Source organism: Aplidium turbinatum, chromosome 4, assembly GCF_918807975.1.
Source record: "Aplidium turbinatum chromosome 4, kaAplTurb1.1, whole genome shotgun sequence".
In the NCBI taxonomy this organism is placed as follows: domain Eukaryota; kingdom Metazoa; phylum Chordata; class Ascidiacea; order Aplousobranchia; family Polyclinidae; genus Aplidium; species Aplidium turbinatum.
In genome coordinates, this window is record NC_137475.1 from 4,070,118 (window position 1) to 4,082,444 (window position 12,327).

Below are 12,327 nucleotides of genomic sequence, written 5' to 3' on the forward strand. Positions count from 1 at the left end.
GTCAGGCTGTTATATGCCAATTTCATATGCGGTAGCCTACATGTAGCCTACTCTTCGAAGAAACAAATTTTGGTTTTCTAAACAATCTTTGCAGAATAAATTACCGTACTAAGTAGTGTTTGTAGTCTACCGCAGGGCTTCCCAAACTGGGCGTCGCGTAACGAACTTTAGGGGTCGCAGAAAGTATTTTGAAATTGATGTGGTAAAATGAAATCAGAATTTAAAGCGTTTTTGTTGCAATGTGAAGTAGGATAGCTTTCAAAAGTAAAAGACTGTCAGTGTTGAAAATTGGAGTCGTGATTTTTCTAACGAAAAAAAAATCAGACTGAGTCCACCACTTTCTAGGCAGTGACATCTGGTTTTTAAAATTATGCTATTTATCAAATTTGTTTGAAAAACTGAACGAACTTAACTTTTCCCTTCCAAGCAGAAAACATCTCGTACATTAAATTTAAAGCGTTCATCAAAAATAAGGGCAAAAAGTTGAAACATCTGTGTCACAATCAATGTGCAAGGCCTCGCGATGGACTGCTTTTTGTGTCTTCAACGAGTGTGTTGTTTTGATTGTAAAATTCTGGTGCGATGTGTTATTATCGGTTATGACCTGAAGTAACCTTTGATTGCGAATCTTTGTTATGTAACGTAGTTCTGGACCATTCTGTAAGATGCGAACCTCGAACATTCTGTTGTTTTCTCAATCACCAAATATCGTTTGTCATGATGTCACAAGGATGTTTACCAATGGATCTCTGATTGCGAAATCATTATTATGCAATGTATTTTCTAGAATCATTTTCCCTACGTGACAATCTAGAAACTTCGGCTTGTTTACGATTTAGTGCAACTTGACAGAACCATGAGTCCTATGATGTAACATTACGTAACCTTCTCGAAGTTACTATACCGAAAAATCTTCTATAAATAGGCTAGTGGTGTAATTTGCGTAATGATTATTATGGGAGTCGATTATGATGAGTTGGTGATGAGAGATCATTGTTGTAGTAGTAGCAATTGTTAATAAACGCAAAGATTATTGTTGATCGAGAGTTGAAGTATTGAATACGAGTAGGCCTAAAGCAAAGTTGATGCTAATATAATTTCTGATTGAAATTAGAATCGTATGAGAAGCTGTGAGTGGATCACGTTAAACTCGATCAAAAGCCGCAAGCGTTGGAATCTATTACTGTTACTTTGATTAATTGCTTGAAGTGGTGACGAACCATTCGTTGGAGTCCTTCAAGCGTTTTCATATATATCATTTCAGTGACTGGGAGTAGAACTATTCGACATTTAATTGACTGCTTTTCGGTTATAACCCATTAAACTACGTCATTGAACCTCTCCAAGTCTTTTTCCTGGTAAGAGATAGAAAAAAAAGCGTGACAATCTGCTTGAAAATGAACACCGGGTTGAAAATGGTCCATTTTTACTGAAAAGTTTTTGGCTGACAATGATGTAAAATCAGATGTTATTAGACTTCCGGTTACTAACCATTTGTCAAATCAGTTGAAACAGTTTCAGAAGTATTTTCTACCAAATTACATTGGGTTCAAAACCTAATTTATTTACAACTCAAAAACAAAGTACCGAGATCCTCTCTCAGGAAGAACTTGCTGATCTATCTTCTGATTTGATTGTAAAATATAAAGTGGTAGGCTTCGAGTGTCGTGAGGTTGTTTTTAGTTTTGATTAGAATTAAACCTTTCCATAAATATCACAAATGTATATTATGCTTATCATTTTTACCATGAAGGGTCGCGGGAAATTTTAGGAGATTGAAAAGGGGCCGTGAGCAAAAAAGTTTGGCAAGCCCTGGTCTACCGTATAGTGATTTTCCTAACCACGAATATTTACTGAAATAACACAAATTTCAAAATAAACAGGCTAATGTTTGTTTAAACTCAAAAACTGACATGGCACAGGTATAAGAAGATTGCTATCCGTATTTTTGCACTAAACATTAGACCAAAACCGCTTTTCAGATTGCAGCAAATGTTTGACCTAAGCCCAAACACCTTTCCCAATCAAATTGAATACTTTCTGACGGTCTGCATTAACGTTGCTGTAAATTCTTTTCTGGTGAGCCTAGAATGACCAATGAAACATCAATGGAATCGGGAAGTAATACCCTGAGGCAATGTGACAAATAAAAGTTCAAAAAAGCAACCGCTAGATAGAGATAGTAAGTTTTGTGGTTCAGGAAATTTCAAGATTGCGCAAGATTTGTTAAACGACCATGCTTTTGGCATATCGGGTTTAATCCAGCACAAAAAATGAAGCTCTTACATCTGACACTACAAACAAGAGCAGCTATTGCATTACAGGCTACCAGCAGCGCCAAGATTGTGATAAGCGCATATGGTGGTATGTAGAAAAATTTTAACACTTTTGAGAATATAATAATATATATATATAAATGATATTCCTCTTAATTTTCTACTTTGAACAGCGTGTATCATCCTCATTTTAACAGCACATCAATAAAAGTTTATACACAACCTTTATATTGAAAAATTGTCGATGAAGGAGGCCCGAGAAATCCTGTCAACGGCCCTGCTGAGTTGCGACTTTGAAAACAGGCGAAAAATGCGGATACTACGGTGGACGGTAAGTGCAGAATATCAAACTTTTCATGATAGGCGAAATCCACTGTGTTCCGAAAGCCAGTGTAAACTGCTACCACCACAACGTCTGCACACGTTGAATCAATGTAAAAATGACGGATATTTTTTGGGTTATTTTAGAGACAGAACAAAAGAAAGGCCAAAACAATCAATTTGTATCTAGCCTACATTGTGAAGTAAGCAACGATCGTGCTACTAAAAACGAAACTCAATATCAGTTTTGTTGTGTAACTATAGACTACCAGACACTTGAAATCCACAGCTAAAATTCAGGTTTTTATCCCTTCAACAACTAACTTACTCTAACCCACTCCAAGCTTGCTTTCAACATTGGTTCTCATAGTTACATTTGACTGTCCTCACAATTAGTTTGCATATATCAGGAGTTTGTTTCGTCATCAAGAATATTTGTTTGCAGTAACATTAATTTGGCTTTCAAGTTTATGCGCTGCTCTGTGACTTTCCATGCAACAAAATCCGTCGTTTTTACATTGATTCAACGTCTGCAGACGTTCGCAATGTAACTGTAAATGTAGACAATGTAACAGACAATTTAAAATGGACAGGTTTTGTTTGGGTTATTTCAGAGACAGAAGAAAAGAAAGTTTATTTTGCAAATGAAGACGAAGTTTTGCATAAAAGGCTAATTCGGACATCTGTAAATTAACCAATGAAAGATTTGCAGATGTGGATTGAAAACAGGAGTTACAAAACTTTTAATACAAAAGAGCTGACAACAACGGATTGTCTCGAATGTCTCGTGCCTGATGGTATCCATATAATGAACTCTTGCGCATCAACAAATTGGGAATTTGGTCCTTGATTATACTCATTTTCACATTAGTAAGCTCTTTCATTCGTCCAGATGTAGGCTAACTCACGAGGCTATCGTTAGATTTTGCTGATGTAAACCAATTCTAAAATATGTTCTTTGCAAATTAGTCTTAGGCCTACTGGTATTGTTACTTGACAAACGATGGGTGCAATTGTCTATGGAAGTTTTAATTAAACAAAAGCTAAGAAAATGTAAAGAATGCAACTTATTTTTGTTTTTGCGCAATCCAAGCCATCTAATTTGCATGCAAAGGTACAGGAAAACGAGCTTTCAAAACTGTTTATATAGTTCTCTATAATTAGAAAATAAATTCAACCTTGCGATTTTTCACTTGTTGAGAAAGTTGAAATCCAACAAAAGAAAAACAAACAATTAACAGCTTGGAGAGAAGCTTTAGTTTTCGAATGATCTTACCGCAGCTTAGTGGTGGTGCCAAGCGCCACGTTAGAGCAAGCAAATATTTAACCTCTTCAGATTATTTTTAGTTTCTGTTCTGCTTAGTCTAACAATTAAATCATCTCGTTTGTTTTTAAAATATATTATGTCAAAACAATTAAAAGAACAATGGCTCAACTCGAAGCCATTTTGTCGTGATAAATTTCAACATAGTCCACAGCGCATTATGCTTTGTATCACAACAGCTCAAAGCTGTCACACAACAGGGTTTTTAAAGAGATGATGATTTTTGATGCCCGTAACATTTCCAAAGTGCCCGAACACTTGAAAAACCACCGTGTATTTTTAGATATAGTGCGATTTGGGGCCGGAGGATCTCATTGGTACCTAGCCCAAACTATCTTCCCAACATTCTTGCCTTTTGTTTGCTGAATAGGCCAAACACTTCGGTACAACGTAAGTGTTGAAAATTTTTGGTTTCAGTTTGACTGGGAGTCCACTTGAGGTTGAAATCTTTTTATTCTGTCACAATAAAAACATAGGCTACCGTATTTTAAGCATTAACTTTTTTGCTTTGTCTTAACATTGTTACCACTGCAGTTCTGGCCAGAACTGTTTGAGCTATGGATAACTCAAGATTGTTTATGTGACGTGTTGCCAGATTCAACCGGTCCATCAACTTGCCTCTCTAGGAAGGCTTTACAAATTCAGAACATAATGGTCTTAATTTTGCAGCTTTAAAGCGTCTGTTAACGTAAAACAAATTATTTTATGAAAAGTATAACATTTTCAGCCACCTACTCATGAGCTATATACGAAGTAACATTAATCTGAAGCCAACAATCGACCAGTAGGCAAGACTCGGTTTGGTTTTAAATCTTTATCCTCGGACTGACAAAGCCTTGATTGGTTATTCCTGGTAATTTCGCATACTTGTAGAGGCTTTTGACGCAGGGCCGGTTACCGAGATTGGCAGAGTGAAGTTTTCCGATTTTTGAAGTCGTGTTGCCGGGGAATTATTCAATAAATTAGGAGCCACTAAATGGAGAGCAGTCCTTGAAATGCGTTGCTCCAGCGCACACCCCGAGATCCGAACCAGCGCCACTTGATTTTGAGTCGAGCGCGTAACCACTGAGCTAGCGGGTGGTGCGGGTGGACTCTTCTTACAATAGAGTTTGTCCCAAGGGAAAACACCTGACACGTAATGTTCAAAAATGAATGAACCAATTAAATAAAAGCATCACACTTTTATTTCAACTGTATAATATCGAAGCGGCAAAATAAAAATCCTGAAGCATACCTTGTGATTTTGAATGAAAATGCAGCAATATATTCAAAGCGATTAACAAATAGGCTTTCAAATTCAATTGCTGTAGTTAATTGAATTAATTAATCAACAAAAGATTTTAGCAGTAGACGATTTAAAGAAGTGCAAAAGCGGTTTGTAACAAAAGCAATGACAGGTCTATACACATCATATGCTACATTACCGACCTACCAAGGCCCGAGGGTGTAAGACAGCTTTAAGAACAATGAAAGGCTACATTGTGAGTCAACAATATAAAGCGATTAATATAGAAAACGTTTATAGCGCAAATTGCAATCTTAAATAATGAATAATCTAGAAACTTTAAGTTTTATCGAACACATCGCTTTATTTTGGTGTTCGTTATACTTCAAAATCAGCAGAATGTTCAGAACAAAATGTTTTTTAAGTGAGAATTTTATTTTTGTTAAGAAAATCGTTGTTTCAACCATCCATATAAAAATTAAACCAATCAAAACTAGCACAGCAAGACCAAAGTACACTATGTGTTCAAATCGCGTTCGATATTGTTATGGGGGCAAATATATTAACAGACGCAGTCACGATTCAAACACCGCGTGGCTGCGTTTGCATTTAGCAAAGAAGCTGAGCCACAGTAAAAAATCAATTCATTTTGGCATTGATTCAATGTCTGCAGACGTCGTTTCAATGCAAAAAAACGATTGATCACTGGTACCCCATGATATTGAACAGCCCACAAAACAACAGCAATATAGCGCATTGCACATTTAATTGCGTTTTGCGTATATGTTCTCAAAACCCGCTTTTTGTAACCAAGCTCAAACAAAACCATTCATAAACGGTAAACTTTGCAAGGTTGTCTGCATGTGAAAAATAATATTTTCTTATGTATTAAAATGCGATTTAACGTCAAACAATGACATCACAATGACGTATAACAGATACTTCGGGCTTTGTCTGGGTGTGAGTTATAAATACTGGCGCTTAGCGCACAGAAATAAACTTAATTAAAGACAAGCGCAAAGTTTATGGTGTAGCTGACGTAGACGTTTGACGTTACGCAAAACAGGACGTAAGCATAGAACTGTTTGTAGAGTATTTTCTCTTACATTTATCAATGATCGAAATGAATGCGTAGTAAGATATAAAAACAACAAAATATCAGTGAGTACTACCACACTAAATTTGAACATCAAATTTTATATTTTTAATGATATAGATCAGGGGTCACCAAACTACGGCCCGCGGGCCAGAACCGGCCCGCAAACTGATTTCATCAGGCCCGCCACGTGCTGCCGAAATTGCAGCTGCACTACAATAATTCTGTACATGTGCTTCCCTTGGCATTAGCAACCGTCTTTGGCTTTGCCTTTTTGTGTAATAGACACTTCTTTGTTAAAATTGTTCGTTCTTAGCCTATAGTTTGTTGTTGTATGTTGAATCTGTACATTTTTCCACCAGGCAGCCTACATGTTGGTGCTCTGTTTTTATCATTAGGCCACCACAAATGGGGACAGCCTAGGTCAAATTTGGAAAGATGTAATGCTTTTTCAAGAGCACGATGCCCTGTAATGTATCACAGCAGGGGATAACTTTACCAGCAACCTTTTGATTTTTATCACAACTTTGCTATTCCACCCCTGACTTGCTTATTTATTGTGCTCAATTCAAGTCAATGGAGATTCTAAATAGTTGTATATTTTTTTCGCAATTTCCATCCGGCCCGCAGCTTTTAATCTCGCAGCAATCCGGCCCTCAGAGAAAAAAGTTTGGTGATCCCTGATATAGATCAACAACATTTTTATTTTATCAGTTTAGTGTGTTGCTTTTTGCTTTTCCTTTTGCTCAATTAAAATCTTTAAAGACCTTAGAAGAAGAAGAGCTTTGCTCTGCGACCAAATCTTTATGGAAAGTTGTTGTGTCACAATAATTTGGAAACCAACAACTCAGACAACAAAATTCGCTATTTTTACGTTGATTCAACATCTAAAGACGTTGAATCAATGTAAAAATGACAGATTTTGCTATCTTGGAAATCTATGTTCAGTGCACCTGCTAATGATACATTTTTAATATATCATTAAGTTCTTTTGCTATAAATGCTCGATGTTGTGATCGCAATGAACGGTCCGAGATTACGGAAGACCCGTCGCTGTATGGAGAAGCAGTTCTTCGAAGAAGATTTTGTGAAATGCATCTGTGTAGATTTGTGTTTGATTGCGCGGAGTAGTTCACAACCCAAGGGTGCTGAAGTGCTTGTCGCGTATTCATACGCTTATCGGGGTTTACCGAAAGAAAAGACGAAACAAAGCTCTTTGCCGGTTTTGACACTTTTGGCCAAGGGTTGCCACAAAAAGTGTAGTTTCCACTGATGATATTTTTATAAAGCTGTTGCAGATTATCATTTTCAAACGGCATAATACCGCTTAGCAATATATAAGTAATCACACCAATTGCCCAATTGTCTACCGCACTTGTATATGGCTTCTTCATCAAGACTTCCGGAGCAATGTATTCAGGAGTCCCGCAAATCTTTGTCATTGTAATGTCATTGCCGGAGCTCCGCCATGAGGCAAAAGCAAAATCAGTGACTAAGATTTTTGAGTCGTTGCCTTTATGGTAATACAACAAATTTTGCGGTTTTAAGTTTCTGTGTGTGATGCCAAGTGAATGCAAGTAATCCACAGCTTCTAAAAGCATTTGTAAAATCTGCACAGCGTCTCTTTCTGAAAAACTTCCGCGAGCCATGATCCTGTGGAAAAGTTCCCCTCCTGTGGCGCACTCCATCACAATATAGGACGTGCTTGAGGCTTTAATGACTTCAGTAAGTTGCACAATATACTTGTGTCTCACTCTGCTCAAAACTTGGACTTCGGATTTGCAAAAGTTTCGAGCTATGGTGTCTGTCATGTCCACCACCTTGATGGCAAAGAGTTCCCTTGATCCTTTGCGTTCCGCTTGAACGACTTTGCTGAAGTTGCCACGGCCGACCAAAGCCTTGATGTCGTATTTTACAACAACTTTTGGATGAAATTTTTCCTTTTTCAACAAGGTGGATATTTGTCTGATGTACTTGGGGTTCTTTTTCTCATTCTGTAGTTTGTCAGGAAACTTCTTACTTGTTCCACAGCCCATAGGGATGTTGCAATGTGGTACCAATGTTTGGAAAGCTTAAAGTGTTTGGTGTCTTTGTTAAAGATATCTTTGAAAACAGCAATAAACATGTAGGCTACGTAGTTTCAAAAGCTTAAATTTAATCAAAATTGCTCTAAACATCGTAAATAACAAATTTAAATATTAATTTTTTTTAGAAGAACCACACAAAAACAATAACCAACTTCTGTAAGATATATCTAGTGTGAATTAATTCAAATGTTCTTTCGGGAGTTGTAGCCTAGTTACAAATTATACGTATGTTGATGTTTTCCAGCCACGTTGAGAAAAGGATGACATTTAATTGCTTCTTACAACACCGGTACCGGTATTGAAAAACATTATGATTCGGCAACCTACAACGATGAACCAAAGAACCGAATGTGGACATTTTTTTAGATTTACAAACGAAAAATCAACTCCGAGACTTTAAAAATAATGATTGATTGGTCATTGTCTTCCACTTTATGGCGTCATACTACTCATTCTAAACAAATAACTCGACAATTGAGTCAGAGACAAAAACAAATGAACAATGAATCAAGACAAGACAGAAACAATGAGGAGGAACAGACATAGGTCAATCTCTAATCTACACAACAAAGATAAACAAAATTCATCAACCAAATGAAATTCGTTTTCTTGTGTTTAGTTTAAACAACTGGAAACTTTTCTAAATCAGATCAAACTATTGTTGCTCGACATTTAATTTGGTCTTGTTTAATTTCTGCTGTATCAACAGTAAATCGCAACAACAGCACATGTGATCAAACAATTTACTTAGTAGCCTACTTACAATTACCAACGAATTGAATCGGAAAAAGGTTGTTTTTAAGTCTGGGTGAGAACAATAGAACACGTGTATTAAATTCGTAAGCCAGCAATTTGCTTGTGACTAATTTTCAGTGGTAATTCTGTTGGCAATTCATCCAAACCGCACATGTTTATGATACTTTCCGACAGAAAAAGTTTTCCTGTAAACAAGTAAGTTACTGTTTTTTCAAAACAGCTTTTTAGCTCCACTTCGAAATAACTTCGTCTTTACAAAGTTTAAAGATTCCATTAAAAACTGTCTTCTGCGGATTGAGAAAGTCTTTTCAAGATTTGAATTGCAATTTAAATTTATTTGAACCACGTTTAAATTAAGAATTTTATTAACTATTGCGGCATTATCTAGAAAAAAATGGCATAAAAAAGTGTAATTTTCTATCAAAAAACTGTTAAAAAGACCAAACAATAAAAAAATTTGAAAAACGTAGGAAACCATGAAAGACCAATAACAATATAAAATCAACATTATCATCATCATTGACAGCATCTACGCGTTGTCATTTGATGTTGAACTGATGTTTAACTGAGATGATTTACTGGAAGGAAATTATTTTATTTCTGCTTTGTACACTCGAGCTGCTAAACTGTTGAATCAGTATCGTGCTTTGGTTTAGTTTTGGAATGATATGACTTGACAGAAAAAACACTATAAGTCATTTACCAGAAATTATCCTTATCCGTTATCATTATTCATCATTATCCAACGGAATATTATCGTGTACGTGTGCAATAATTTTATTTAGAATTACATCGACTGTTATGGTAATAATAATTATTACCTGCATAATAGATTTTTTTTTTTTCAGTGTAACATGTGTTTTTGTGTTATTTGCATGTTCCTGAACAGTTTTGCACGTTTCTGCTAAACATGCTGTTGCTATATTGAAACTGATTGTTGGGTAATAAGTCAAGACTAAGTTGTTGTGTAAATGTCAGCATTTAAAAGTTAAGAATATGACAACGTTATGTTTATAAAACTTTAATTCATGTTTTTGAACTTTAGCTAAGTTGTAAAATTTTGTTTTCAGCTTAAATATTAATTTGCGTTTGTAAAACGGGGGGAGGGGTAAGAGACGCTTTATTACTCAAACTACTTTGCATCTAGATACTTTTTAGCATAATTAGTTATCTGAACGCTTACATAAACTGCAATTCCATCGATCTACCTTATCGAGCACAATACAAACAGGTTCCTGGTTAAAAGCGATGTGTACGATAAAGATGTTCCATTGTTCGTGTATTGTTCTGCATTTGGATAATTTTTTAGTCCACTCCTTTGCGACTATCTCTGCATTTCAGATATTTATACTCAGCGTTTAGAAATCTTTTCTTTGAAATTAAAACTTGTTCAACAATAAGCTTTGCGCCAAAGTTTTTACTTCAAACATTTTTTAATATTTTACTTTGCAGAAAAGCGTATTTAAATTTTTGAGGCAGGCCTATAATCTTCTTTCTAAGCTGCTTCTTTTGCAATAAATTCAGAATAGTTTCACACCTGTAGTTTTACTACTTTATAGAGATTGCCGATTGAGCTGCTTAATCTTTGCTAGAGGCAAAAAAAGTTTTGTGAGTGTTTCTGAAAACGATGTTGCTTATTTTTTGACATTTCTGAGAAGACTTTTTGTGTCTTGTGTATGCCATTCAAACAAAAAGAAAAGTTAATCAAAATTTTAAAATCTTTTTTACATGTATTGGCAGAGCAACATTTGCACTCACATTAGTTGCGCAACATTGTAGACGGGACTGACACTCCGCCGTACGCGTATGAATATTTTGACCTAAACACTACACAAAAATATTGTGTACAACCACGGATCTGCCGCCGGTTTTAACCAAAGTAGAAAAGTACCCTATGACTAGAAAGGGCTAAAGCAGTGGTTCTTAAACTGGGGGGCGCATGAAGCTCACAAGGGGGGCGCAAGAAATTGAAAAACTCGGCATGAAGTATGACTAAACATGTCTTTACAACTACTCTGGACAGTCGATTGTTGAAAATGAAACTTTGTATTACAGTGGCACTGTGTTTGTAGAGCATGTTGTTGTCACATTTCGCATTCTTAGTAATGTTTTAGACGTTGCTAAATGTTTGCACGACACCTCAACTCTCCTAACACAACGGCTTTCTGACACAACAGCCTCGAGCTTTAGTAAAGTTGTAATAATAATGGCAACAACTGACCAACAAAAGTGACAGAGGCTAGAAGTACAACAGTATCCCCATTCCCCACTTCTACAATAGTACCATACGTAAACTATTTTTTTTTAATTTTAGCATGGATTTAATTAGGTTTATTTTTAATTAATCAGTTCTATTGACATAAAATGAGTGGAGAAAAAGAGAAAGTATGACAAAAATTATCTGAAGTATGGCTTTATAGATGCCATAGTAAATGACCAAGTTGTACCACAATGCGTCATATGATTTTAAAATCTGAGCAACGACGGTTTGAGACCAACTCGTTCGCAGAGTCATCTTAAAAAAAAAACAGCTTGACCAATGGCCTAAAGTAAATTTTTAGCTTTTTTCCAATGCAAGAAAGACTCCTTTAAAAAATCAAGACTGCAAGTAGCGAGTGCTTTTGCCAATCGTCGTCAGCGGAAGTTGTAGTTCAAAAAGCGTCTTTCGGAATTTGGCATCGTTGAGTTGGCCTACATCGTAGACATTTTCGAAGCCCTTAATAATTTAAATCTGCTCCAGCAGGGCAAGAATACTAATTGCATCAAAGACTATGATGCCATCCAGGCTTTCATAGCAAAACTGGGGCTGTGGCATCGTCGAGTTCAAAAAGGAAACTCAGCTTCATTTTCCAACCGTGATACTGTCATTGAGAAAAACTAAATTGAACTGAAGGGCGAGCTTCAGTTCGAAGTGGAGTGCCACCTTCAACTTTTGAAACATAAATTTGAACGCTATTTCTAGACTTGGGTGACACCGAGCTTCCAGAATGGCAGATGACAAGAAATCCCTTTCGTCTAAATGAGAAAATTCTTCCGCACAATTTACAAGAGGGATTCTTGAAGCTAAAATGAAATTCTACTGCAAGGGACATGCTGTGGCTACTGTGGATGCTGTGGTGTGGATGCTACTGTGAGTGTGGATGCTGTGGCTATACGCACACTTCTTCCATTTTCACCCACTTACTTGTGCGAAATGGTTTTTCAACTCTCGTGAACATAAAGACGAAATCTAGAAACAAACT

The 12,327-nt window shown here is 36.3% G+C and overlaps 1 pseudogene; it reads right to left on the minus strand.

The window, feature by feature from the left end:
- Window positions 1-6,931: 6,931 nt before the first annotated feature.
- LOC145769338 (serine/threonine-protein kinase H1 pseudogene) lies at window positions 6,932-8,278 on the minus strand (annotated as a pseudogene).
- Window positions 8,279-12,327: the final 4,049 nt, after the last annotated feature.